Source organism: Rhincodon typus, chromosome 3 (genome assembly GCF_021869965.1).
Source record: "Rhincodon typus isolate 14 chromosome 3, sRhiTyp1.1, whole genome shotgun sequence".
Lineage (NCBI taxonomy): Eukaryota > Metazoa > Chordata > Chondrichthyes > Orectolobiformes > Rhincodontidae > Rhincodon > Rhincodon typus.
The window spans coordinates 81,368,585-81,395,372 of record NC_063334.1 but is presented as its reverse complement, the minus strand read 5'-3'; the positions used below and the strand labels follow the sequence as shown (position 1 = coordinate 81,395,372).

The following is a 26,788-nucleotide window of genomic DNA, read 5'->3' as shown; positions in this document are numbered from 1 at the left end:
AGGGTCTAGGCCCAAAACGTCAGCTTTCCTGCTCCTCTGATGCTGCTTGACCTGCTGTGTTCATCGAGCTCTACACCTTGTTATCTCACTAGTCTATAATCCCCAGTTTTCTCTGTTCATCCCTTTTTAAATAGTGAGGTTATATTAGCTACCCTCCAATCTGTAGGAATTGCTCCAGAGTCCACTGAATCTTAGAAGATGACAACCAATTTATCCATATTCCTAGGGAGGCTTCTTTAAGTGCTCTGGAATGTAGATTGTCAGGCACTGGAGATCTATCAGTCTTCAATCCCATCAATTTCTGCAACACCATTTTTCTATTAATACTGATGTGCTTCAGTTCCTCCCCCTCACTAAACCATGTTTTCTCCATCATTTCTGGTATTTATTTCTGACCTCCTTTGTGAAGGCAGAAATGAAGTATGAATTTAGTTCATCAGCAATTTCTTTGTTCCCCATTATAAATTCCCTCATCTCTGACTGTAAGGGACCTACATTAGTTTTCACCAATCTTTTACTCTTTGTATATCATTAACCTTGTTGCTGCCCATCTCTTTTCAGTGAGTCCAAAGCATTGACATGTGCTGCAGTCACTGAACAGTCTGGTGGGCTGTTTTCCTGAAGCATTCATCCAGGAAGAGGATTGACCTCCTCCCAATGACCCCATTTAGCAGTGCCTGGAGGGCAGTCTCTGTGATCCTTGTGACCAGCTTGGTCAGAATGGACCAGCAGAGTCTGAAATGAAGTCTAACTTCCCTTTAAATATTGTGCCAGAGGCTGAAAACCTGGAAGGTACTGACAGTGATGAGAACCTCTGGTTCAAGTAACTCATGCAACATCTTGCTGGCATAGATAATGAGATGAGAAGCACAAGATTGTGTAAGATAGTTCACCAGGGCCATTGGCAGATATTTCATCATCTAACATGCTTGAACCGTTCTATGCCTTAAAAATCGGAAAATTCCATTCCTAATCTCAGTAATGTTGCCCATGAAAACATCATTGATGCTTATAAAAACCCATCTGCTCTACTAATGCATTTTAAGAAAGACAATCTGCTACCCTTACCTGGTCTGGCCAATGTGTGACTCCAAATCCATAGCAATATAGTTGTCTCTTAACTTTAATTGAAAGAAGCCACTCAGTTCAAAGGCAATTAGGGATGGGCAACAAATGTTTACCTTGCCAAGGATGTCATCAGCCCATCAAAGGATAAACAATCCCCATAGCATCTGTCCTGTGAAGTTCATTCAGAATCTGTTATGTTTTGTTACAAAATTGTGTAGAGTAATCATGAATTGCAAGGCAGGAAGCTAGAAATTGTTTATTAAAAAAAGATAAGGATGAAAAGTGTGTGGCTCCTTTAAGGGGTAAAATGCTTTTGTAAACTTAGAGATTTAAACAGAAAATGTGTCTAAACAGCTGAAGATGTACAGCCAGCTGTGAAATTGAAACATGTATCAATTGGCTGTGTGATTGGAAACCTTTAGCTTGTTTTCATGTTTTGGCAACTAGCTGGAATCAGCCAATTAATTTAAATCACGCACTTAGCGATTGAAAGCCAATTGAATTTAAATCTGATGAATTTTGACAACCTTGGACCAATGCTATTATAAGAAAATTGATATGTCATCAAAGGTATATAAGGAGAGGGTTTTTGAAAATTGTTCTAAAAGCAAACCACCATCTGTAAAATAAGCATCTAGCTCTCACAAGAAATCCCTAAGTTCTCTAAGAAAGCACCATCTATCCATAAAATGCACCATAGCACTTCTAGCTAAGAGTCCTCACAGAAAACTTCACAGAGAAAACATCCCTGACAACCAGATCAGTAGAAGAAAGGCATTTATGATTTGAGAACAGCAGAAGAAAGGTGTGTAGACTTTGAGAGACTAAGTTTTAATTTATTTTCTTATTACTTAGATTTATATAAGTTGGGATTTGTGTTTATTGGAATAGCATACGCATAGCATTTAGTTCAGTTAGTGAATTGTTCAGTTTGTTAGTAATTCTGTTAATTTGTACACCGTTAAGGTTAAATAAATAAATTGTTACTTGTTACATATAAAGTGAATATCTGGAATTTTCTTTCATTTAACCTCCCCTTTTCCGTAACAATTTAACAGATTGGGCGAGGTGAGGCAAGCTCCTCAGGGTGTTTTGGGTTTAATTATTAGAAAGGCACCTCCACTCCACTGTAACAGACTGGGGGCTTGTGTTTCAATTTTAATTATCAGAGGAGTTTGACCTCCCCTTCCTAGCATTTTTAATAAGATCACTTCACCTTCTTCTCAATTCCAATGTGTATAAGCCCAGCCTTTTCAATCTTTTCACATAAGCCAACAGATTCCTCCATGGAATCAGAATGCTGAACTGCATCTGAACAGCTTCCATTACAAGTGTACCTGTCCTTAAGTAAGACTACCAAAAAGGTACACATTTTTGTGTGCTGTCACCCACACACTGTACAGATCCAGTGAGACATCCCTGCTTTTTTTTTTACGCATCCCCCTTGCAATAAAGGGCCATATTCCATTTACTGTAGCTGCATGCCGAATTTTTGTGATTTATGTGCAAGGACTTACAGATCCTTCTGTATTGCTCTATTTTATAGTCTCTCTCCATTTAATATCCTGCTTTTCTATTCTGGTTGCCAAAGTGGATAATACATCATTTTCTCACACTTTATCACCCAAATCTTTACCCATTTATTTAAACTGTCTATAGCCCTTTGCAGATTCTCTACATTGTCTGCAAAACTTGCTTATCTTTAAATTTAATAAACTCTACATCACTATTGGTCCCTTTGTCTAAGTCATTAAAACAAATCATAAATAGAGACCCCAGCAGTGATCCCTGTGGCACTACATTGGTTTCAGTTTGCTATCTTGAAAGTCATTAACTTATCCCTACTTTCTGCTCCTGTTAGTTAACTATTCCTCAATCCACACCAATATATCACACCTAGTGCTATAGACTGTTGGTTCATTCAGTAACCTTTTAAATGGCACATTATCAAATGCCTTTTGCAAATTTAAATACATTACAGTTGTTTCCTTTCATACACCCTGTTTATTATATCCTCACACAACTTTAATAAATCCACCAAACACATTTCCCTTTCACAAAACTGTTTCAACTCTCCCTGATAATATTATAATTTTCTAAATATCCTGCTACTATCTCTTTAATGTTGACTTCTTGTATTTTCCTGATTACAAACGTTCAGCTAATTTGCTTATTGATTTCTACTTTCTGTTCACCTTTTTTGAATAGTGTTCAATTTAGAGTCCACTCTACTGGGATGTCCCCAGAATCTATGAAATTTAGGATGATTACAAACAATGTATCTATACCCTCTGTAATTACTTCATTTCAGATACTAGGATGTGATCAGGTAGGGGAGAGACTTATGAGCCTTAAGTTAAATTAGTTATCTCATTAATGTTTCTGTGATAATCTTTCCAAATCTTCCTTCATGTGAACCCTCTATCCTTATTTAATTTAAAGCCATCTCTAAAGCCCTAGGTATACAATTCACCCAAAACTGGATCCAGCTGGGCTCAGGTAATAGATACCTCAACTATACATCTCCTTCTTTCCCCAGCACTAGACCAGGGGCCTTTATAAATCAAAACCCATTTCACCAACCACAAACATTAGACCATGCATTCAGCTCTGATCTTATGTACTCTACATCAATTTGCACGTGGCTCAGGTAATAATTCAGAGATCAGTATCTTTGTGATTTTGTTTCCTAATTTGGCTCCTTGATGCTCATTATTCCCTTCGAAGAATATCTTTCTTAGTTCTAGCTGTGTTATTGGTACCCACAAGAATGACAATGACTGGATCCTTCCCCTCCCATTCCAAGTTCCTCTGCAGTCCAGAGGAAATATCCTTATGGGCAGAAAACACAGCCTTTCAGGCTCTCATTCTCAGCTGCAAAGAACACTGTCTATACCACTAACTATAATTTCTTCGACCACAACTACAGTCCTTTTAACTGTAATTACTTGAAGAACCTCCTGCAACTCAGCACTGTGATCAATTAACTCAGCCTTTCTTCAAACCCTGCTCTTGTTCACACAAGAACAAACCTTTGGAACAATTGTAAGAGTTACATTTCATTGCTACCCTCTGGATCCTCATACCTGCCTCACTCATACCCTCTTGTCCCTGACCATGGGGCAAATTCAAAGTAGCTTGCCTAAGAGGGGGTGACTGCTTTCTTGAACGGAGTGTCCAATTAACTTTCCCCCTTTCCAGGGGATCACAGTATCTGATGTTCGTACTCCAGTTCACTAACTCTGAACTAAAGTTGCAAACACTAACTACAAAAACGGTTGCTGTGGATCACACAGGTGACCACTAGTCTCTAGCAACACGGTGGTGGAGTAGGACACTTCAGCCGGGGATCATTGCTCCGTCCATTTCGTTTTTTCTCTTTTTCTCCCTTCTTTCTTCTTTCTTCTCGGCCTCAGACTCCCAGTGTCAGTGTGGGTTTGGACTCTCGACTTTGGACTCCAGGCCTCAGTACGGACCCAGTGAGGTGTCCTCTCAGCCTGGCATGGTGGTCTCCCAGCCTGGCATGGTGGTCTCCCGGCCTGGTGTGGCAATCTCTTTGACCAGCATGGTGTCCTCCCAGCCTGGCATGGCGGTCTCCCAGCCTGGCGTGGCGGTCTCTTTGACCAGCATGGTGTCCTCTCAGCCCAGTGTGGCAGTCACCCAGCCTGGTGTGGTGAACTCCCATCCTGGTGTGACGGTCTTTCAGCAACTTAACATGGCGGTCTTTTAGCCTGGCAAGGTGTTCTCTCAGCCTGGCATGGTGGTCTCCCAATCAGGCATGGCCTAAGCCAGGACTTCTGCCTCGAGGTGATTCTAGAGTGGTCTCCCGGCCTCAAGAGCCTTGAGGTGAAGCCCAGTGCAGTCTGGAGTCAAGGCCGAGCGCAGACTGGAGGCTGGGCACCAGCGTGGCCCGGGTTGGAAGGACTTATTATTGTTCTATTTTTTAATTTATTCTTACAATCTGCAATGCTGGACTTTTTGTTTCTTTATTTTTCTAATTTTCTTTCCTAAGAACTTGTACTGACACATCTGCACCTAGCTACCCTTGTAACTAATATAGCACCGCAAATAGTGACTTGTAAACTTTTCATTCTACTCATTTGAGTACATGAGACAATAAAGCTAATTCAATTCAGTTCCCACATACACATGAAACACATTAGCTGTTGCTGTGTTTTTTTTTAAATAAATTAGGTTTGGAAACGAAACTCAATGATTATATATAGTTATATCAAGTCTTTTAACTAATTAAGCCATAAATTTAACACAATCCTTATGTCTCCACAGTATGTGTGTAAACTACTGTCTACTGTGTTAGGAACTCTTTGACACTGATCACCTGGCAAAAACAGGGATAGCAAAGAAAGAAGTTTTATTAATTGCAAAAAAATGAAAATTTGTCTTAAACAAAGTACTCAGAAATAATAAAATTGTTCCAGCCAACTTTTTCCTCCCTATTCTGGGCCCCAAATGTCCACTTGCTCTGATCTCTTTAACCATGAAGATCCTCTTGTTTTGTTAATGCCACACACAGATAGTAACCACAGTCATTGTGTCCTGTCTCCATCCTAGTCACCTCCTCCCACCACTAGTTTCCGTGAAAATCTCAGTTCCTCATTTGCTGGCATCAGGGGTGAGTTTGCAACTGAAAATTGAACACTCTTCCTAATTCTCATCTTCAATGGGAAAATTTGGACCCAGGTATCTCAATTTATCCAATCTCTCCAGTACCTTCCAAGCTTACCTTGCCATTCAGTGTATAGTTTTATTTCTTGTCTTGCCACCAAAAAATGTAACAACTCACATTTATCTACTTTAAATTGTGTCTGCCATCTGCTTAGCTGTTCCACTAACCTTGACAGTCTGTCTGAAGTATTTACACAGTCTTCTTCGCTGGTTGCTATGCTCCTGGTGTTACGTCAGCAAACAAATACCACACTGTGTTCCTTGTATCCAAAGTCCATATCACAAACACAAAAGTGGACCCAGCACTGACCCTGGGTTAACCAACTTCTAAACAACTTTCCATTCCAAACAACACTCATACGTCATTTCCATCCATCAACAGACATTCTATCACACATTTCTTGAATTTGTTAAGAAGGGTCCTGACCCGAAACATCAGCTTTCCTGCTCCTCTGATGCTGCCTGGCCTGCTGTGTTCCTCCAGCTCCACACTGTGTTATCTCTGACTCCAGCATCAGCAGCTCTTACTATTTCTAGCCCATAGTTACCCTTATTTTGTCTCCTTGCCATTTTTTATGTAAAGTTGTATCCTTTGCCTAACATTACTAAAGAAGGTTATCTGGTCCTTCTGTCATTATTATTTCTAGGATGTTGTAGTCCACAATAACCATAGAATCATATAGTACAGAAAAGGTTTTTTGAGCCATCAAGTCGACACCTACAAAGACTCCTAAATCTACACTAGTCCAAGCTTGTTACCCTACTCGTTACAGTAAAACTGTGTTCATTGGCTGCAAAACACTTTGGGACATTCTGAGTTTGGGAAAGGTGAAATATAAATTCAGATTTATTTATGCTGAGGAAGTAATTACTTACAGTATTGTAAACAGCAAACATCTGCATATTTTTGTTCCAAAAGCATTGTAATTGCTGCATCATATAGACAATAGGAAAAGTGGTAACAATTGGAGCATTCACGTTAAGGGCACATTGTTGGGGTCATTTAACAGATGGACATTATAGAAATGCAGTCTTTCCTGTTGAAGACTTCAAACCATATGGTAATGTGGATCCCATCTATTGTCCTCTGTACCTGAGACAGCTAGTTAAGTTATAAAACTCTATGGCCTTGCCAAGCTATTGGCATTGATTCATGCCAAAATTAATAAAAATCCCTGGTTTATAAAACAAAATGTCCGTGACCTGCCATGTGCAGGAACAGGCTGCACTTGGTTAATTTTGCAGAGGTCTCTAGCTGAACCTGGAAGGAGTTTAAATGAGAAAAAAAAAGTTCCTCTGGTATAGGTGCAAATGCATTGGATTCAAGCTGCAGATCTTAGGCCAAAAGGTGACATGGGTCATCCGGACTTCCTTGCTGGAACACAGTATTCTAGAACATAACCCATCAGTTCTCTGTAAGGTCTATAAATTCATTCAGAGGGAATGGATGGCTGACATGAGAGGATCTCAGCTTAATGCTGGCAAAACCATTCCTTCCTACAGACAATCTTTTCACCACCAGGATGGTAAATAAAGCAATCCCATTAAGAAAACCAATGGGTCTATTTGTGTGACTGTTTAGGGTAAGATTGGTGACCTCCCGAGACTCCCAGACACAGTAAGGAGAAGCACGATCAACAGTTCTGCAAAATAGAAATAAAATTTCAATCATTCCAGTATTAAAAGGTAGTGATGGAAAACATTCTCAAATAACTTGGAAACTCAGTTCCACAAAGGTCACCTGGTAAGCAAGTACTCTGCTTTCATCAGGCCTGGTTTCAGTTTGACTGGAATGGCAATGACAAGGAGGTTTCTTGTGGCACAGTGGTAACGTCCCTACCTCTGAGCTAGGTGACCTGGGTTCAGGTCCTGCATGTTCCAGAGATGACCAATAACATTACTGACAGGGTTGATTAGATTTTTTTTTTCCCAGTGTCCAAATCATTGTGTCATTACAGCATAATTTGACTACGATTGCTCAGAAAGGGACAAGTGTTTCCTATATCTGCTCCATCTTCCAGAAGAAATTTGTGTTGAAGCAAAATGGACTATATCAGATGCTGATGCATTTTTCCTCTGCAGCCGATTAATTAGATTGAGACTCAATATGCATACTCTTAGATTAAACATTTGAGTAAATCATCAGAATCCCTACTCTGTCCAGAATCTCTATCTTGTTTTCATGGTTTTGCAGTCAGAACTCATCTTTGTTATATCATTAGCACCTACTCTGAATCTACGCCCTGTCTTCTTTCCAAACATTATCACTCTGAAGAAGGTTAATGGACTAAGAATGTTAACTCTGATTTCTCTCCACAGATGGCCCCAGACCCACTGAGTTTCTCCAGCAATTTTTTTATGTTTCACGTCCCCAGCATCCACAGTTCTTTGTTTTATAAACTAAAGTTTAACTTGTTTCCTAAGGCTACCTGTTATAGGGACTCAATCGCCGAGAATTATCACTCCTATCTCAGCTTTTTAAATATTTAGTTAGCAGGCATTTCAAGTTTATGCCTGTGGACTGTTAAGACAATTTTACAATTCCTTTCTGAGTTTGCTGACATTCAACTTTTACAATTTTGATAACCTTAACTTTCTCAGTTCTGAAAACTTGAAAATTTCTGTCCAAGCTCTACTGGCTCGGAAACTGCAATGACTAAAAACTCCTATGATGGCTACTTCCGCTGAATTGACTTCATTCATCTATGAGAAGAAATCATTCTATCTTCTGGACTGAACCCTGGATTTGTCTGAGCTAAAAGCTTGAACCTTTGATTCCGAAGACAAATCTAAACTAATTACCATAATGTGTTTATGCCATTATGTGTTACCTGTCATAAACCTAACAGTATAAATATTTTATCCATTAATTCTATGGGGGTTCCCTCAAGGACATTACTGCCATCTCATGCTTTCCTGGAACTGATCCATTTATGTTACTGTTCCAAATTGACTTTCAACCATTTAACATGAAACATTTGTAGAATATAGGATTGGAATAGATGGGATATTTGTTAGGCCAAAGAGTCTATTTCCATGCTGTAAAACTCTAAAACTCTTTGTGACTCATATATATCTGCCTCTATTTCGAAATCCAAAAATCCAATATATAATGTGTATACCTTTCATACACAGCTGCCCGACCTGTTAATTTTGTCCAGCACTTCAATATCTCATTTCAAATTTGATTTCACTTGATTAGCCAGCAGCTCTTGGAAGTAAGACTTCTTCTTCAGATGGTGTTTAATAGCTGCTGGTGAAGTTGGTAAAAAGGGGGAGTGGGCTTGTGACCAGCTTTCACATCAGAGGCATGGACCTAGACAAAAACCCATTGCCTCTAACTAACTCTTTCTAACAAAAGGCAGTAGAAATGCATCTTTCATGTGTTCTCCATTCTCCAGAGGAAGGAGAAACAAGATAGAAACAAATGATGGAAATTTAAGAATCAAAAGTGTAAGGCAGAAAAAGCAAGAGTGGAAATGGGGCCATTGTGCAAAATAAAGCTGAGGTGACAAACAAGGTTAATTTAATAAGTCAAAAGGCTTTCTGTCTTAATGTGCAGGCCATTCACAATTAGATGGATGAATTAGATATGCAAATGAATCACAGAAAACTAGTTTGCAGGTATAGCAGCTAATAAGGAAGGCAAATGAAATTTTGACATATATAGCTAAAGGAATAGGGTATAAAACTAGAGAAGTGTTGCTGTAACTGTACAGGGTGTTAGTGAGACCAACTTGGAGTATTGCAGCTTTTGACCCCCTTACTTGAGGAGGGATATAATTGCATTGGAGGTAGTTCAGAGGAGGTTCACTGGATTGATTCCAGAGATAAAGGATTTGCCTTGTGAAGAGAGATTGAGCACTTTAGGCCTATGCTTTCTGGAGTTTAGAATGAGAGGAGATTTAAATGAGGTATATAAGATGCTAAAAGGATTGACAAAGTAGACGTGGAGGGGATGTTTCCTGTTGTGGGGCAATCTAGAACGAGAGATCATTGTTTTAGGATAGGGGTAACAGATTTAACACAGAGATGGGGAGAAATTACTTCTCTCAAAGGGTCTTGAATCTGTGAAATTTACTGCACCACAGTGCAGTCGTTGTTGGGACATTGAGTAAATTTAAGGAGGATGCAAGGAGGCTTCAAGGTCCTTGAGACAAGTTAAGTAAGTGGACTAACACTTGGCAGATGCAATACAACATGACCAAACGTGAAGTTATACACTTCAGTGTGAAAAACAGAAAGGAAGATAATTATATAAGTGGTGATATTGGGAAATGTGCATGTAGGTATCCTTGTACACCAGTCAATGAAAGTAGATACAAAAACAGAAATTGCTAAAGAAACTTAGCAAGTCTGGCAGCATTTGTGGAGAGAAAGCAGAGTTAATATTTCCAGTCCAGTGACCCTTCTTCAGAACACCATTGGTCTTGGTGAGACCATACCTAGAATATTGTGTACAATTTTGGAATCCCTACCTAAGAAGGATATGCTAGCCAGAGAGACAGTGCAGCAAAGGTTCAAGGAGAGGTTAGTTTGACTGGGCCTATAATCACTAGTGTTTAGAAGGATGAGTAGGAATCTGATTGAAACTTATAAAATTCTACCAGGGCTGGACAGACTAGATACAGAAAGGATGTTTTTCCTGATTGGAGAGTCTAGAACCAGGAGACACAGTCTCAGGATACAAAGTAGACTGTTTAAGACTGAAATCAAGAAATATTTCTTCACTCAAAGGATAGTGAACCTATGGAAGTCTTTACCACCAGAAGGCTGAGGAGGCCAAGTCACTGAATATATTAAAAGACAGATATATAAATAGTTAGATTTTAACTGCATAAAGGGGTATGGGGAGAAAGCGGAAATAAGGCATTGAGATAGAGGATCAGCTTTAATCATATTGATTAGCAGAGTTCAGACAGGCTGAAAGGCCTACTTCTGCAACAAGTTAGGTGTTTCCTTCTAAGCAAACCTTCAGACACCTCTGACAACTTCCCCACTATAACTATGTACCTGTTCTTTTTATTCCTCCTCCACCTTGCAAAGTACCTCCATAGAAACACAAAGGTTCGTGCAACTGAGGTGCCATACGATGCTTCTATCTTCAAACTTTTCTCAAACAAAAAAGACTTTTAAAATGTTTTACATCAAAAATATTTACAGTACAACCAAAACTCAGATGTGCTTTTTCCATTTGTAAAGTACTCATCCACATAAGCCAGGTGACTAACTGTTATTATCCTGTCTTTTCTCAGTGATAAGTGCACTTTTCATCTTCAAACCAAGATAAAGTGACAACATCACTCTGTAATCAATTTCAGATGACATTGTGAAGGAGGGAGATGTCAGTATCCTGGAGGAGACATGTCACACTACTTTAATCACTTGACTATATCCCTAATGTTACAGACCAGACCAAACCTCCTCTAAACATATCAAGGAGATAGCCTAGACCCTCACTTTTATCTTAATTAAAGGCAAGTGTAAGGTGCTGTGTTCTAGATCTGGTTTGATTGGTCAAACTACTAGGCTTTAAGCAAAAACACACTTCATTCCACGCCACAGTTAAAATACAAACAAAGAAAATGAATTCGCATAACTTTAACTCAATTTAAACACTTAACAAAATAATATATTAGTTAACTATTACTCATCAACTGTTCCAATATAGCAGCATCCCAAAAACACACCCTTAGCAAGGAAAATTCAGCAAAACAGATTTCCTTCTCTGACTATCTCCTTCAGTCCAGGAGAAGGAACATTGACAGAATGAATCTAGCAGCAGAGGGAGAGCTTAAGCTTTTGCAGCAACAGAGAAAGAGCTTTATCTCACAGCTTCAACTCCAAAACTCGACTTCAACAACAGAAAGCAAAAACTAAAACCATGGGTCCATGTGAGCCTGACTCCACCCACTCATGCTTCATTTGTCTACTTTAAAAAAAAACAAAGCTATTTACGCTGCTTTACAAGGAGCAGACACCTCAGCACCAGGTTTATAACAACATGCAAAGAAAGGAATTCCTCAGGCTTTGTAACCCAAATTTAGCCTTAATTTACCTGCCTATTTGTAATGACCTGATGCCAGTGGAATTAGCAGTCCCTCTTTCACGAGCTTTGTGCTCCCGTGTATTTAAATTTCATGTTATATTGGGAGGGCATTACAGGTGAGTGGTGTAATACTTCTGATTGCCAAGCCCTGCACTTTGACTTATCCTGCATTTTCTTGCACAGTACACCACAAATCAACACATAATTTTTCCTCAAAGCATCTTCTCATATTCAAGCCTGAACAACCATCATTGACACTCACCCTCAGCTTAAAACCCTCTTACCCTACCTTGCAGTTATCCTCAACAAATGGTGTTCATCCATCTGCTCCACAAGAGCCATCATAGGTATGCAGGAGATGGGGTATACATTGTAAATATGCAAGAGAAGAGGACACACTATGGGGTGACAGGGATGGGAAGTTGTATTTGCTGTCCACCAGTGACAAGCACTTTGTCAGCCATTGTCAACATATACCCACCCAGGTCCATTAGGAAAGATGTCTTTTTCCAAATGGCTTCTATGACATCTTAGGCCTCTTGAGACATTGGTGCTCAAACATTGAGAGAAAGTGAGATTTTAAAAATATTTTTGTGGAGTGATAAAATCGTTGACACAGCCGGTTGTTAGTGCCCATCACTAGTTGCCCTTGAGAATGTGTTCATAAACTGACTTCTTGAACCATTGCAGTCTATCTTGTGCAGGTACAAGCAAAGTGCTATTAGGAAGGGAGTTCCAGGACAATGAGGAATGGTGATATACTTGCAAGTCAGAATTAAATGCAAATTTGAAAGTTTGGTATTCCCATGCACTTGCTGCCTTTGTCACTTCATGTAGTAAAAGTCATAGGTTTGAAAGGTGTTGTCGACAGTGCTGCAGTACATCTTGCAGATAAGCACAGCTATGTGTTGGCAGTGCAGGAAGGAAATGTTCAAAATGATAAATGAATACTGATTACTTTGTCCTGGATGTTGTCATGTTTTTGAGCGTCAGCGGAGCTGCAATTATCCAGGCAAGTTTAAAAGATTCTATTATATTTCCCAAGTTGTTTCCTGTAGATGGTGGAAAGACTTTGGGAGGTCAGGAGATGAATTATTTGTTGCAGAGTTCCCAGCTACTGACCTCAGCACTGTGATGGTGCAGATTGAGACTATTCAGCCCATTGTGTTTGTCCTGGCTCTCTGAGCAATTTGTCTTAGGGTCAAACCTTTCATTTTATCCCACAATGCAATACATAATCATCAACTGCGCTCTGGAATGCCTCAATCAAACAAGCCTTCATCACATTTCCTCCCTAACTGCTCACTTTGTGAAAACATTCTCTGTCATTTTGCATTTTCTGCTTTTGCAGAACACTATAAAACTGTGCCCTCTGATCCTTATTCATATGGGAACAGTTTCTCCTTGTCTTCTCGGTCCAGACCCTCTCATGATTTTGAAAACTTCTATCACATTTCCCCTCAGCCTTCTCTTCTCCAAGGAAACATCTTCTCCAATCTTTTATCGTATCTGAAGATTCTCACACTTGGAACCATTGAGTAAAACGCTTCTGCACTCCAATGCATTCACATTCTTCCTAAAGCATAGTGCCCAGAATTGCACATAATACTCCAGCTGAGAGAAATAGTGTCATACATATTCAGCATAGCTGCCCTGATCTCGTACTAACCCCCTTTTAATGATGTCTAGAATATTGTATGCTTTAGTTCTGACTACCTGCCCTGCCACCTATATTTTCTTTCACCCTGTTCTATTGGGCAAAAGTTTGAAAACACGTACCAATAAATTTAAGAACAGCTTCTTCCATGCTGTAATCAAACTTATGAACAGACCTGTCATACATTAGAGTTGATCTTTCTCAGCACTTTCTCTGTAGCTGTAACACTATCTTATGCATTCTGTTCTATCACCCTGATGTACTTAGGTAAGGTGTCATTTGTATGTGGCTGGCACCCAAATAATACTTTCACTATTTCAGTATGTGACAATAATAAATCAAATCAAAAATGCACATATACCCCAAATTTCGATGCTCGTGCACACTTTATAAAGTCTCTCCATGTTCTTTGCACCAAAGTAATTCATGAAACACTTGTCTGCATTGAATTTCATCCGACACCTATCTGCCCACCCTACCAATGCATCAATGTCTTCTTGAAATTTTATACCAACTTCCTTACAGTTTATAGTTCTTCCAAATTTGTCTTGTCTGTAAACTTTGAAATGATTTCCTACACACCAAGATCTAGACTATTTATGTATCAGGAAAAGCAAGTGTCCCAATACCAAGCCCTGGGGAACTCCACTACAAACGTCCTTCCAGCCCAAAAAGAACCTATGAATCATTACTCACTAATATCTATCCCTCAGCCAATTTTGTACTGAGGTTTCTACTGTTGATTTTATTCCATGACCTATCACTTTCGCACAAGTCTATTGTGTGTCCCATTATCAAATACCCTTTGAAAGCCCATGTACACCACATCAACAGCCTTCCTCTCATCAACCTTCTCTATTACCTCTTCAAAACACTCCAGGAAGTTAGTTTGTCATGACTTTCCCTTAACAAATCCATGCTGTTTCAAACTATCCTATTTTTTTCCATATGACTATTAACTTTATCGTAAATCATTATTTGTAAAGGTTTCCCTGTCCACCTCCCCTCACCAAAGTTAAACTGACCAGACTGTAATTGTTCAGCTTGTCCTTACAGCCTATTTTGAACAAGCATGTGATATTTTCAATTCTCCAGTCCTCCGCCACCATCACTGAATATAGGGAAGGTTGCAAGATTATTGTCAGAGCATCTGCAATTTCCACTCGAATTTCCCTCAGTATTGTTGGATACATTTTATCCTGTCCTGGTGGATTATCAACTTTTAAGTACCAACAGCTTACCCCATATCTCTTCCTAGTCAATTTTATCCCATTCTCATCACTATGTTCCACCCCTCTATCGCCATGGTCTAGGTAGCAGCTACCTCATAGGTGAAGACAGATGAAAAGAGTTAATTTAAGTCCTCAACTATGCCTCTTACCTTGACTAATCAGCTGTACTCCTCATTTCATTATCCTCTTACTATCTCTGTGCTCATAGGAGAGTTTGGGATTTCCCTTTAGTTAGTTTCTATACATTTTTCATAATCCACCTCTGCTTCACTTGTTTGCTTATTTCCTTTTCACCTTCCTTCTGAACCTGTCGTATCCAGCTTGTTTCTAACCACATTTACTATTTGTCTTACTGTTTGATTTTGCTTGGTTAATGATAGTCAAATGGGGGAGGCAAATTCCCAAGGTAGCACAGGAAAACCTCTTCAACTACTATCAGTATAAATGTGTGGATGTGGCATGGGCAAAAGTAGCACTCCTTTCTTCTTGGCTCACAATTTATTGCATTTCAGAAGCAAAAATCTGGTGAATTCACATATTGAACCATTTTTCAGATTCAAATGTAACTCTGCAATTTTACATTGTACGCTGTAAAATTTACCAGTTAGGTTCACGGTCGGGCAGTGTAAACAAGGTGTTGCTAGTTGTGAATCTAGCTGTTGCTAAAATGTTGTTCTGAGATTACTCTCAGTATACTAACCTCTGGTCACCTGCAGAAGTGAAATAATTTTGAAGAAAATTCAATGGCTTTTTCTTTGTATTCTCTGCAGTGAATGAACAAATCTGAGAGTTCTAAAGCATCGCAATGACATTTTACTTTAAACAAAAGACAAGAAACATATAGGTTCTCATAAATTTGTTCTGCAAAGTCAAGTCTTATGTCAAAACATTTAGGAAATCTACTCCCGATCAATACATCTTGATAGTCACCATAGCTAACAAAATTTTATATCATTCTATCACTCAATTCAAGGCATGAAATAAAATTGAGAAATTCTTGAAAAATATAGCAGGCCAGCTAGTAAAGAGGAAAAAAAACAGATGATTTGGCACCCGTGCTTTCCAATAGAATGAGGAAGGACTGAGATCACATCACTGAATGTAGATCAAAGACTGTACTCGGGAGTTTCCTAGTCTCTGTATTTCAGTATTATATTACATGATGCATTTATTGACCACACTATCTGTCTCACTATTATTTATTGAAAGCGAATAATTCTTAACACATTGCAGTTGAATTAACTTAAATCTTTCATATAATTCAAGGTATCCTGCAGTAGTACATGAAGGTGGCTTTGGGGACAATCATAGAAAGGACCTTATAGCTCAATCTGTTATTTTTGTGGCAAAACATTACAGAATAACTTATTTTGAAACACATCTCTAAATTCAAATATCCTGCCGTTAGCCTGGAAAAACTGAAAGTATATATTTCTAATTGCCATCTTTGACCCTTGCATTTGCATAAATTAGTCATGGTCTCTGTTGCTGCTCTAAGGACAAAGACACTAATTAGACAATTGACTAGAATTCAGCTATTTTAATGCCTGAAATGGGAAATACTATCAGTGAATAAGGGAATATTAAGCATCCAATCTAATGCAGAATGCAGCCAGATGCTGCATCTCCATACTGCTCCCCACCCCACAAAAAAAAGATATCGAAAATAGACCCTGAATTCAGACACTTCCCATTGCTGGATTTCTAACTAGTTAGACGCAAGACTCCAGATCAAGAGAGACCCTGTTTTTGTAACTGGTCAACTCAGTATTAAAGACTGTTTGCTTATCCTTTTTTATAAATTGGCTGGTAACATCAGCTGTAGTCCAAATAACATTCCATTGCTGCTGATGTGGCACCCTGGACAAAATAGAAGACTGGGACAAATCTGGAAAGATCTGAGATTTCACACCAAAATGGACCCAGAATACCTTAACTGAAAACAAATTTAATATAAAGGATCTCCTGGGCTTAAAACACCGCTTAGGTGCAGTGCAGAGAGGCAAAATGAGAAGAAATTACACTATTGTAATTCAGTCTGCCCAATGTTTCATCGAGTAAATTAAAGGAAAGGAAAGTTGGACTGGTTCCATTATGATGTGCTCCTGCTCACCATTCTTTCTTTCACCACTGTACTTTATAGCCAGGCAGCAAAAATAATGCAGTCTGAATGACAGGTGAAGTGAATATTTGTAGCAAAGTCTGTTATAATCCCTGGACTATACAATAAAGTCTGTAACTTATAGTGCAATAAAAGTCATTTTCCTGTGAACATACCACAAGGGAAATGGTCCAATTTGACCCTGGTACAAATAGCTGATCTATTCGTTTCTGTTTGCCTGTGGTTTTTTTTAGTCTTGCTTTGCTGGGTAAATACAACATTTAAACAGCTAGTGTGCCAACTTTCAGTAATTCAAAAGGAAAATCCTTATAAGTACACTATTTTGTGGCCAGGTAGTTTTAAAGTAAGCACAGCTTTATGAAATGTAAGGTAAAGCCTTCAAATTTAGGAGCTGCAAATACTTTCAGTGTCTGCGTTTTCAGTTTGTAGGCAATAAATTGTGCAAGCAATTTAAAAATGGAATTGTAGAATTATTAAAGTGTTAAAGGTGATGGTAAATACAATGAGCAGCAAAGTTCAACATCAACTAAAAGCTCAGAATACAAAACTGAACAATATTATGTTCTTTCACCAAACATTCAAGTTTGGAACCTTGTTGAGGTGACAGGCGCTTGTCAGCTGACTGGCAGGAGAGCGAATGAAAAAGCTGCCTGTTCTGGGGTAGGTCAGGGAGTGACAAGGCTATCATCAGGCAGAGTCCAGGCCAGTAAGAGCTGCCCCCAAGCTTCTGTATAGCCAGCGGCTCAGCAGCTCTGTTCAGCAGTGCCATTGAGGAGGCTGTGGCAGATGGTATAAGATACACTTGGAGTCCCAGGATCATGGAACAGTAAGGACAAAAGTAAGTGATCTGGTGGAAGTACGTGATGAGTGTGGTTAGAGATGTGTTCCTCACACTGGGGGTCATGAGGAGGGTGGGAGGTGCAGGGTGGTCAGTAGCAAGACAGGGATGGGTCCCAGCATCAATGTCCTGGCTAATGTCCAGTCCTTGATCAAGCACTGACTGAATTACTCACCAACCCACCCCAGATGACAAAGTTGCCCACAGGCTTACAGCTCTCATAAGCAGCACATTGTGACAGGCCCAACTATAGTTAGGTTAATCTCAGTGGCAATGGGCCAAGATCCATTGGTGCTGGTGTGGGCAGGTCAACCAAGGGACTTTCCAGTAGACTGAGTTCTAGAGGAGTTGGGAAAGTGACAGGGTCTGGACATTCCATCACCTCCCTTGGATATCACCACTGCTGGAGCTCAGGTTTTCTTACCAAGGTTCACCCAAATTCAATCTTTTAGAATTTAGTATTTTCAAGGTGCTTTGAATGTAATCTAGCTGAGGAGCACCATTTCTTGAACCTCTAGTGACAAACCTTGTTCTCGAACCTGATCAGTAATTCCTGCCCGTTCATAGTCAGTGCGTACTCCTGTGCATTCATTTCTGGCCTATTTCAGTGCCTCTACCTGTTTCTCCCACCACACACACCACCCTCTGCAACAAATAATTCACAACTGAGCTAGTGCTTGGGACAGGTAGAGTGATTAACAGATCATGTAACAAAATACTGCCAGGCTAGAGCAGAGGGATCTGCTTATTACCTACCTTCATCTGTATCTTCTTTCTAAAATGCACTTATAAGAGGAGGAGAGTTTATAATCAGTTTTTGAACAGCCAAGTTCTTAACAGACAGTGACATAATATGGTTTTCCTAAGTTGTACATGTACTGCAGGGATAACAATGAAGAGAGGCAGCATACACATGCAGCCAGTTTTTGCTTGTCTATCTCTTCTTCACCAATTGCCCCTATCTCCCTCCGCCTCCAGGAGATTCAATGCTAGCTTCTCACCGGAGACAATAGGACACGGTTTGGATTCAACTCCTGCCTCTAATGGGTTAGAGTGAGCTGTTTTGTCCAAAAATGAGAGAGTTAAATAATCAAATATAAAATGCAGAAAACTTTTTTTAGCTGGATGCTGCCTATGATGGAGCGCTGACAGGCAGATGAAATAGTTAGATTCTTTGTGAAGCGCTTGGTGAATTAATTTGATAGAACAGTAAGAAGAGAGGTTGGGGATGTACAGGTTACCAGGGAGATTATCTGTACTTCGCATTGAACCATCCCTATTTCCATGGCAGGTCTCCAAGGTGAACAGCCTTTAGCCTGTTAGAATAATGTAGGTAAGGAAGTCGGCAAGTCCGATCCGTATCTTTGGGATTAGGATTGGCTCTAAGGGCTGGGTCAGTCAGCCTTGAATGCAAAGTGGAGCTGGGTAAAAGAAAATTGCAGCAAATAATTAAGACATCAAATGGAATCTTGGTCCTTATCGCTAGCAGATTGGATTTTAAAATGAGGAAAGTCTCATTACAACTGTGAGGCTGCGTCTAGAGTAGAAACATAGAAACATACAAAATAGGTGCAGGAGTAGGCCATTCAGCCCTTCGAGCTTACACAAATATTCAATATGAGCATCGCTCATCATGCAATTTCAATATCCCACTCCCACTTTCTGTCCATACCCCTTGTAGTCTTTAGCTGCAAGGGCCACACCCAGCTCCCACTTGAATTTATTTAATGAACTGGTCCCAATAGGTTTGTGTGGGAGAGAATTCCACTGGTTCACAACTCTGAGTGAAGAAATTCTTCCTCATCTCAGTCTTGAAAAGCTTACCCCTTAGTCATAGACTGTGACTCCTAGATCTGAACTTCCCCAACATCAGGAACATTCTTCCCACATTTAGCCTGTCCAATCCCATCAGGAATTTATATGTTTCTATGTGATCTCCCCTCATTCTTTTAAATTCCAGTGAGTACAAGCCCCATCGATCCAGTCTTTTTCAATATGTCAGTCCTGCCATCCTGGTAATCAGTCTGGTAAACCTTTGCTGGACTCCCTTAATAGCAAGAATGACCTTTCTCAGATTAGGAGACCAAAACTGCACACCATACTTAAGGTGTGGCCTCACCAAGGCCCTGTAGAACTGCAGGAAGACATCCCTACTCCGATACTCAAATCCTCTCGCTATGAAGGCCAGCATGCCATTAGTTTTCGTCACTACCTGCTGTACCACCATGCCAACCTTTAGCAACTGTTTCACCATAACACCCAGCTCTTGTTGCACCTTGCCTTTTCCCAAACTGCCACCATTTGGATAATAATCTTCCTTCCTGTTTTTACCACCAAAGTGGATAACCTCACATTTATCCACATTATATTGCATTTGCCAAATATATGCCCATTCAGCCAGCCTGTGCAAGGCACCCTGCAGCCTCTTAACATTCTCCTCACAGCACACACTGTCACCCAGCTTATTATTGTCTGCAAATTTGAAGATACTGCATTCAATTCCTTCATCTAAATCATTAATGTATATTGCAAGCAGCTGGGATCCCAGCACTGAACCCTTTGGTACCCCACTTGTCACTGCCTGCCACTCTGAAAAGGGCCTGTTTATTCCAACTCTCTGCTTCCTGTCTGCCAACCAATTCTCTATCCACATTAATACTTTACCTCCCATACCATGAGCTTTAATTTTCCTTACTAACCCCTTGTGTGGAACCTTGTCAAAGCCTTTGAAAGTCAGGATACACAATATCTACTGATTCACCCTTGTCCACTCTACTGGTTGCATCCTCAAAAAATTCCTGAAGCTTTGTCAAGCATGATTTTCCTTTAGTGAATCCATGCTGACTTGGACCGATTCTGTCATCGCTTTCTAAATGCTCAGTTATTACATCCTTAATAATTGACTCCAGCATTTTCCTCCCACCAAAGTCAGGCTAACCGGCCTATAATTCACTGTTACCTCTCTCCCTCCTTTTTTTAAAAGTAGGGTTACATTAGCTACCCTTCAGTCTACTGGAACTCTTCTAGAGTCTATAGAATGTCAGAAAATGGTCACCAATGCGTCCATTATTTCTAGGGCAACTTTCTTAAGTATTGTGGGATGCAGAGGATCAGACCCTGGGACATACTGGGTTTTAATCCCATCAATTTCCTCAATGACATTTCCTGATTAATATGGATTTCCTTCAATTCCTCCTTCATGCTTGACCCTCTGTCCCTGAGCATTTCTGCAAGGTTATTTGTGATCTCCTGAGTGAAGACGGATTCAAAGTATTTGTTCAACTGGTCTGCCATCTTTCTGGTGTCCATTATGAATTCGCCTGATTCTAACTGTAAGGGACCTACATTTGTCCTTCATCAGTCTTTCTCTCTTTACATATCTATAGAAACTTCTGCAGTCAGTTTTTATGCTTTCTGAAAGCTTACTCTAATGTTCTATTTTCCCCTTCTGAATTAAACCCTTCATTCTCCTCTGCTGAATTTTAAATTTCTGCCAGTCCTCAGGTTTGTTGCCTTTTCTAGACAATTTATTTGCCTCCTCTTTGGCTTAATACTATCCCTAATTTCCATTGTTAGCCATGGCTGAGCCACCTTCCCTGTGTTACTCTTACGTCAGACAGAGATATACAATTGTTGAAGTTCATTCATGTGTTCTTTAAATGCCTGCCATTGCCTATCTACTGTCAACCCCTTAAGTAACCTTGGCCAGTTTATCCTAGCCAATAAATGCCTCATAACATCAAAGTCAGCTTTCTTTAAGTTCAGGACCCTAGTCTCAGATATAACTGTGTCAGTCTCCATCTTAATGAAGAATTCTACCATTATACGTCACGCTTTCCCAAAGGATCTCACACCACATGGCTGCTTATTAATCCTCTCTCATTACAAAATACCTAGTGTAGGATGACCTGCTCTCTAGTTGGGTTCCTCGAAATATTGGTAAAGAAAACCATCCTTCATACATTCTAGGAAACCCTCTTCCATTGCATGCGTACAGTTTTCGTCCCTGTATTTAAAAAAGAATGTAATGACACTGAATACAGTTTAAAAGACTATCACTAAGCTGATTCCTGGAATGAAGGTGTTGATTTAATCAAGTATGGCTAAACAGATTTGGCCTCTATTTATTAGAGTTTAGAAGAATGAGGGGTGATCTTATTGAAACATACAAGATTCGGAGGGCGCTTGACAGGACAGATATTTCCACTAGTGAGGGAATTTCAAACTAGGAAATGCAGTGACAGAATAAAAGGACATGCATTTAAAAGTGGAATGTGAAGGAATTTCTCTGGGGGAAGAAGATATCTAAAATATTCTACTCCGAACTGTAGAGGTTAGTTTACTGAAGTTATTTGAAGAGGAGGTAGAGAGATTTTGAAATATTGGGGAGTTAAGGGCTACAATTAGCTGTCACGAAAGAGGAGTTGAGGCCTGGGGCAAATTGGCCATGACCTTGTTGAATGTCAGGCCAGACCTGAGGGGCCAAATGGCCTACTCCTGCTCCTATTTCTTATGTTCTTATATTCATACTGCCATATAGGCATTAATAATAATCTCTTGATGCAATTGAACACAATGAGGAGGCACTGGATACAAATGCTAAATATAGTGCATTTTTGAAAAATCTAGCCAGTTCCTCGTACCTTCATGGAGCTGATAAGAACATTCAAAGTGGAATCTTCCCAATACCTGAATAACATGGGCCATGGTGAGAAAGTTAGAAAAATCAGGTGAGAAGTCCAGCAAACTTTCCCAATTTCTAATCAATTGTTGAATAGCAAGATGAGATTCTCGCCAATGATTAGAATTTATTATCAGCCTCATTATTACTTAATCATATCACATTAACATGCTGTTTCCCATTCTCCACCCACTGGATAGAAAGTAGGTGCCGAGAATTTCATTATGCAACTCAGTATGTACCTGGTGACTCCAGATCACCCCTTGTTTCTCCAGACTGCCATCCTCAATACCAGTCAGCAACTCCTCAGGGCATGCTCCATGGGCAGGAACTGCATTCATCCTCCTGCTCAGATATTGACATTTAACATGTATCAGCATTACCACACACTTATGGTACAATCTATTTACAGTGCTGTTCTGCACATCAGTTCTACAATTTAGAGTGCACTGGCATCTTTTCTGCCCGGACATTTTTATCACAGTGTGAACCCATTTCATGCTTTGTACCAGGTTGCATCTCAGGACTCCTTGCTTGCTAACTCACTTTGAACCTATTTTGATGCTCACATCATTTTTTTTTTTCGTGCCTTTCCCATGCTTTGTCCCCTCAGCCAGAGCTAACACGCTTACAATACTTCTGCTTTGGCTTGTCTTTTAAAGCAGACATGAAGACAGGCAGCTTGTCATGGTTGTTAACAGTCATCAGTTAAAGGGTTGAGACATATTACTTTTTGACATCAATCTCACACTAGACACATATTCCAAATGCACTGCATGTGCTTCAACTAAATGGCCATCTCTCCAAGTTGAAGGGGAATAATTCTCTGTCAGGTCCAGGGGAATATCCTTCAGTCAGGGTCAATCATTTGCTTGGGTCAGTCAGAGTCAGCATCCTCTTCTTGTAGGGAGTGACAGGTTGAATGTTGGGCACCTGATCAACTGTCTTGGTTCTTTCTGCCCTGTAATGAGCCATTTTCTCATGGGAAGGGGACAAAAGGAGGGATTGAGTGAGATGAAAGTGGCTGGCACAGCTGGTAGTGCTGGTACAGAAGGGGGCAAAGTGGTGAGATAACCCAAGTAAGTAAGTAGGAGACACAGAGACCATGCAGGTTTAGCAGACTGGGGGAAGGGGTAGGTGAAAGCGAGTGAGGGAAGACATTGCTTGTAAAAGTGAAAGTGACCCTTGATAGGAGGTTAGTGCAGTAGCAGAGATAGATTGAGTGTAAGGTAGGAGATGGTGGCACTTATCCTGGTGGAACGGAGAAGGTCATTGACCTTTCTCCTAAACCGCTGGACAATGTACCAGTGGTTAAGACTGTACTGACCAGAATGGCCAATTCAGAACAGGCTGGCATGATGTGTCAGTCCTGGGAGAGGATAGAATGGCCCTCCTCTGCACCATTCTGTCCACCAGTACCACCAGGTCCATGTCCACAAAGCCAGGCACCAATTTCCGCTTGTCTGCCCTTTCCGGGGCAAATATCACAAAGGGCAGCTCTGGCCTGAAAGCAATTGACCAAGTGTCTTTTAGATCTGGTGCAGGTGCCAGGATTCTGCCCTGTCCGGGGCAAATATCACAAAGGGCAGCTCTGGCCTGAAAGCAATTGACCGAGTGCCTTTTAGATCTGGTGCAGGTGCCAGGATTCCCAGGTGAGTAAACAAGTAGAACTGGATGAACACAGCAGGCCAAGCAGCATCAAAGGAGTAGGAAAGCTGACGTTTCGGGCCTAGACCCTTCTTCAGAAATGGGGGAGGGGAAGGGGATTCTGAAATAAATAGGGAGAGAGGGGGAGGCGGATAGAAGATGGATAAAGGAGAAGGTAGGTGGAGAGGAGACAGACAGGTCAAAGAGGCGGGGGTGGAGCCAGTAAAGGTGACTGTAGGTGGGGAGTTAGGGAGGGGATAGGTCAGTCCAGGGAGGACGGTCAGGTTAAGGGGGCGGGATGAGGCTAGTAGGTAGAAGATGGGGGTGGGGCTTGAAGTGGGAGGAGGGGACAGGTGGGATGAAGGACAGGTTAGGGAGGCGGGGACAAGCTGGGCTGGTTTTGGGATGTGGTAGGGGGAGAGGAGATTTTGAAGCTTGTGAAGTCCACATCGATACCATTGGGCTGCAGGGTTCCCAAGCGAAATATGAGGTGCTGTTCCTGCAACCTTTGGGTGGCATCATTGTGGCATTGCAGGAGACCCAGGATGGACATGTCGTCTAAGGAATGGGAGGGGGAGTTGAAATGGTTCGCGACTGGGAGGAGCAGTTGTTTACTGCAAACTGAACAAAGGTATTCCGCAAAGCGGTCCCCAAGCCTCCGCTTGGTTTCCCCAATGTAGAGGAGGCCACATCTGGAACAGCGGATACAGTATACCACATTAGCAGATGTGCAGGTGAACATCTGCTTGATGTGGTGAGTACTTCTGCCAAAGTCAACTGGGAGAATCGGGCTAGATCGGCAGGTAGGATGCAATTAGAGCATGGCACATAGCCAATGAGGCAAGTTTGGAATGAAAGTCCGAGAAAACCTGTTCAGCCTCACGGAGAGAAACCCTCCATGAAAATCAACAGAAATGACACTTAACTGAATGCGAGTAAGATTCAACCCTTAATGTTTTATGATGTTGTGCAGCTATGATCCTCCTAGTAAAATTGACACAAATTGCCCTTACAATTTTTTTCCACCTTTCTGGTGTTGGTTTCCTTAAGGCCTGACATGTATCAGTACCAAGATGAGTTTTCCTCCAATACCTTACTTACTACACAACAATACCAACATGAGCAGTAGCAGCCTGTCCTCAGTAGCAGAGCTGCCTAATCATTTCCGTACTAGCCTCTGGCTTCCTATGAAAAGTCTTCTGATCTTGTCAGTCCTTTAAGCTGAGGCAGCATGCTTTTGCACCCTCAAGGTAGGGTGAGCTCCCAATGGGAGAAATTCCTATTAATTGGAGATTGCTCATGATATTTTACCTGACTATACCCCGGAAAAGGATCCCAGTTAATCAAGCAGGCAAAGATTCTGCTCCACCACATGTCTAGAGCCAGTCAGATAGCTGAGGAAAATCCAGACATCAGCAATTATTTGGTGGCAGCTATACTGTGGGAGCGGGAACACAGGTATTTCACATGTTTTACATTTAAAAGTGCAACTGCCTTCAATTAAAAGCAATTTGTTTTGTGTGATTTACAAACCATGATTTGTGGTATTTTTGAAGGAGAGAGAAAAGATCTAACCCTGTTGAACTTCTTTGGAGAGATCAGACGCATTTATAAAGAGGACTATTTACTCATTTGGGATTTTTATGAATAAACATGAATGATATAAATGGATAAGGTCTGTAGAATCTCCATCTGTTTAAATCTTCAGCTCTTTAAACTTGTGTCAAGTAGACAATCTACAGTTGAAAGCAGTCAGTACTTGCAATTTCAATAGATACTTGTTGAAATAGGTTTGAGAGTTGTCATTATCGGTTTTGCTTAACACGACATCACAGTCAAAGAGCTGTAAATTCAGGGATTAGCTGCCTTTTATGAGGGAGTAAGCACTTGAATGGATTTAAATGCATTATATGGCTTTTTATTAATGAGGTTTTTTTTTCAAAAATATAGTAAAATCTTTAATAGCTACCTGGAACGTAATTTCATATCAGAATAGCTTCTGAGTTCTGCCAAGTGTGGGTGGTGGATAGATTAATTGGAATGTGGGAGGTTATAAGGGCAAAAGGTATTAGGTTGGGGTCATGTGTAAGGAGGAGTTGGTACTCAGTTGATCTCTCTGTTGTAAAGGAGCACGTTAATGATTGGGGGAAGTCATGGGTTAGCATGCAAGATGTGAGTGGGCATAGGGGTGGGAAACGGGGTATAGGTTGGCACAGAAGATCACTGGGGTGGGGAGGCTTAAGTAGAATATGCTGGCGTAGTTGGTGCATTGGGAAATGTGTGGAGGTTCAAGTATATGAGGGATTTTGTTAGAAGACAGTTGTTCATTTTCTGCTTTTAGTGCAACTGAGTGCAGTCTTTTTAACCAGCTCAGCTCAGTACTTGGAAGCCATTGAGGCTACCTCTGTATTGTTTCCAGTGGCAGTGGGCCCACCTCTGGCCTTTATGGCTCAGCTACTCATTGGCTTATTTACACAAGACAACAACAAGAAGTTACATTTTTATAGTGCCTTTAATGTCCTACTGTTCACAGAAGCAATTCAGAAACAAAATTTAATCCTGAGCATATAAGGGAAAATTATAACCGGTAGTCAAATGTTTGATCAAAGAGGAAGCTTTTAAAAACTAACTTAAGGAAGGATGGTGAGGTTATGAAGAGGAAATGTTTAACAATGGAATTTCAGTACTCAAAACCTAGCTAACAGCATGGTCACCAGTGGTGCAGTGATGAAAATCAAGCATGGGCAAGAATCCAGAGTTGGAAAATTATCAGAGATAACACAGTGTGGAGGTGGAGGAACACAGCAG

The 26,788-nt window shown here is 40.6% G+C and overlaps 1 long non-coding RNA gene across 1 annotated transcript in view; it reads right to left on the bottom strand.

Moving 5' to 3' along the window:
- LOC125482810 overlaps positions 1–26,788 on the bottom strand; it is an 86,422-nt gene that overhangs the window by 19,472 nt on the left and 40,162 nt on the right. Inside the window, exon 2 of the long non-coding RNA XR_007261786.1 lies at positions 22,576–22,678. This is a non-coding gene — a long non-coding RNA (uncharacterized LOC125482810). The remainder of the gene's footprint in view (positions 1–22,575; positions 22,679–26,788) is intronic.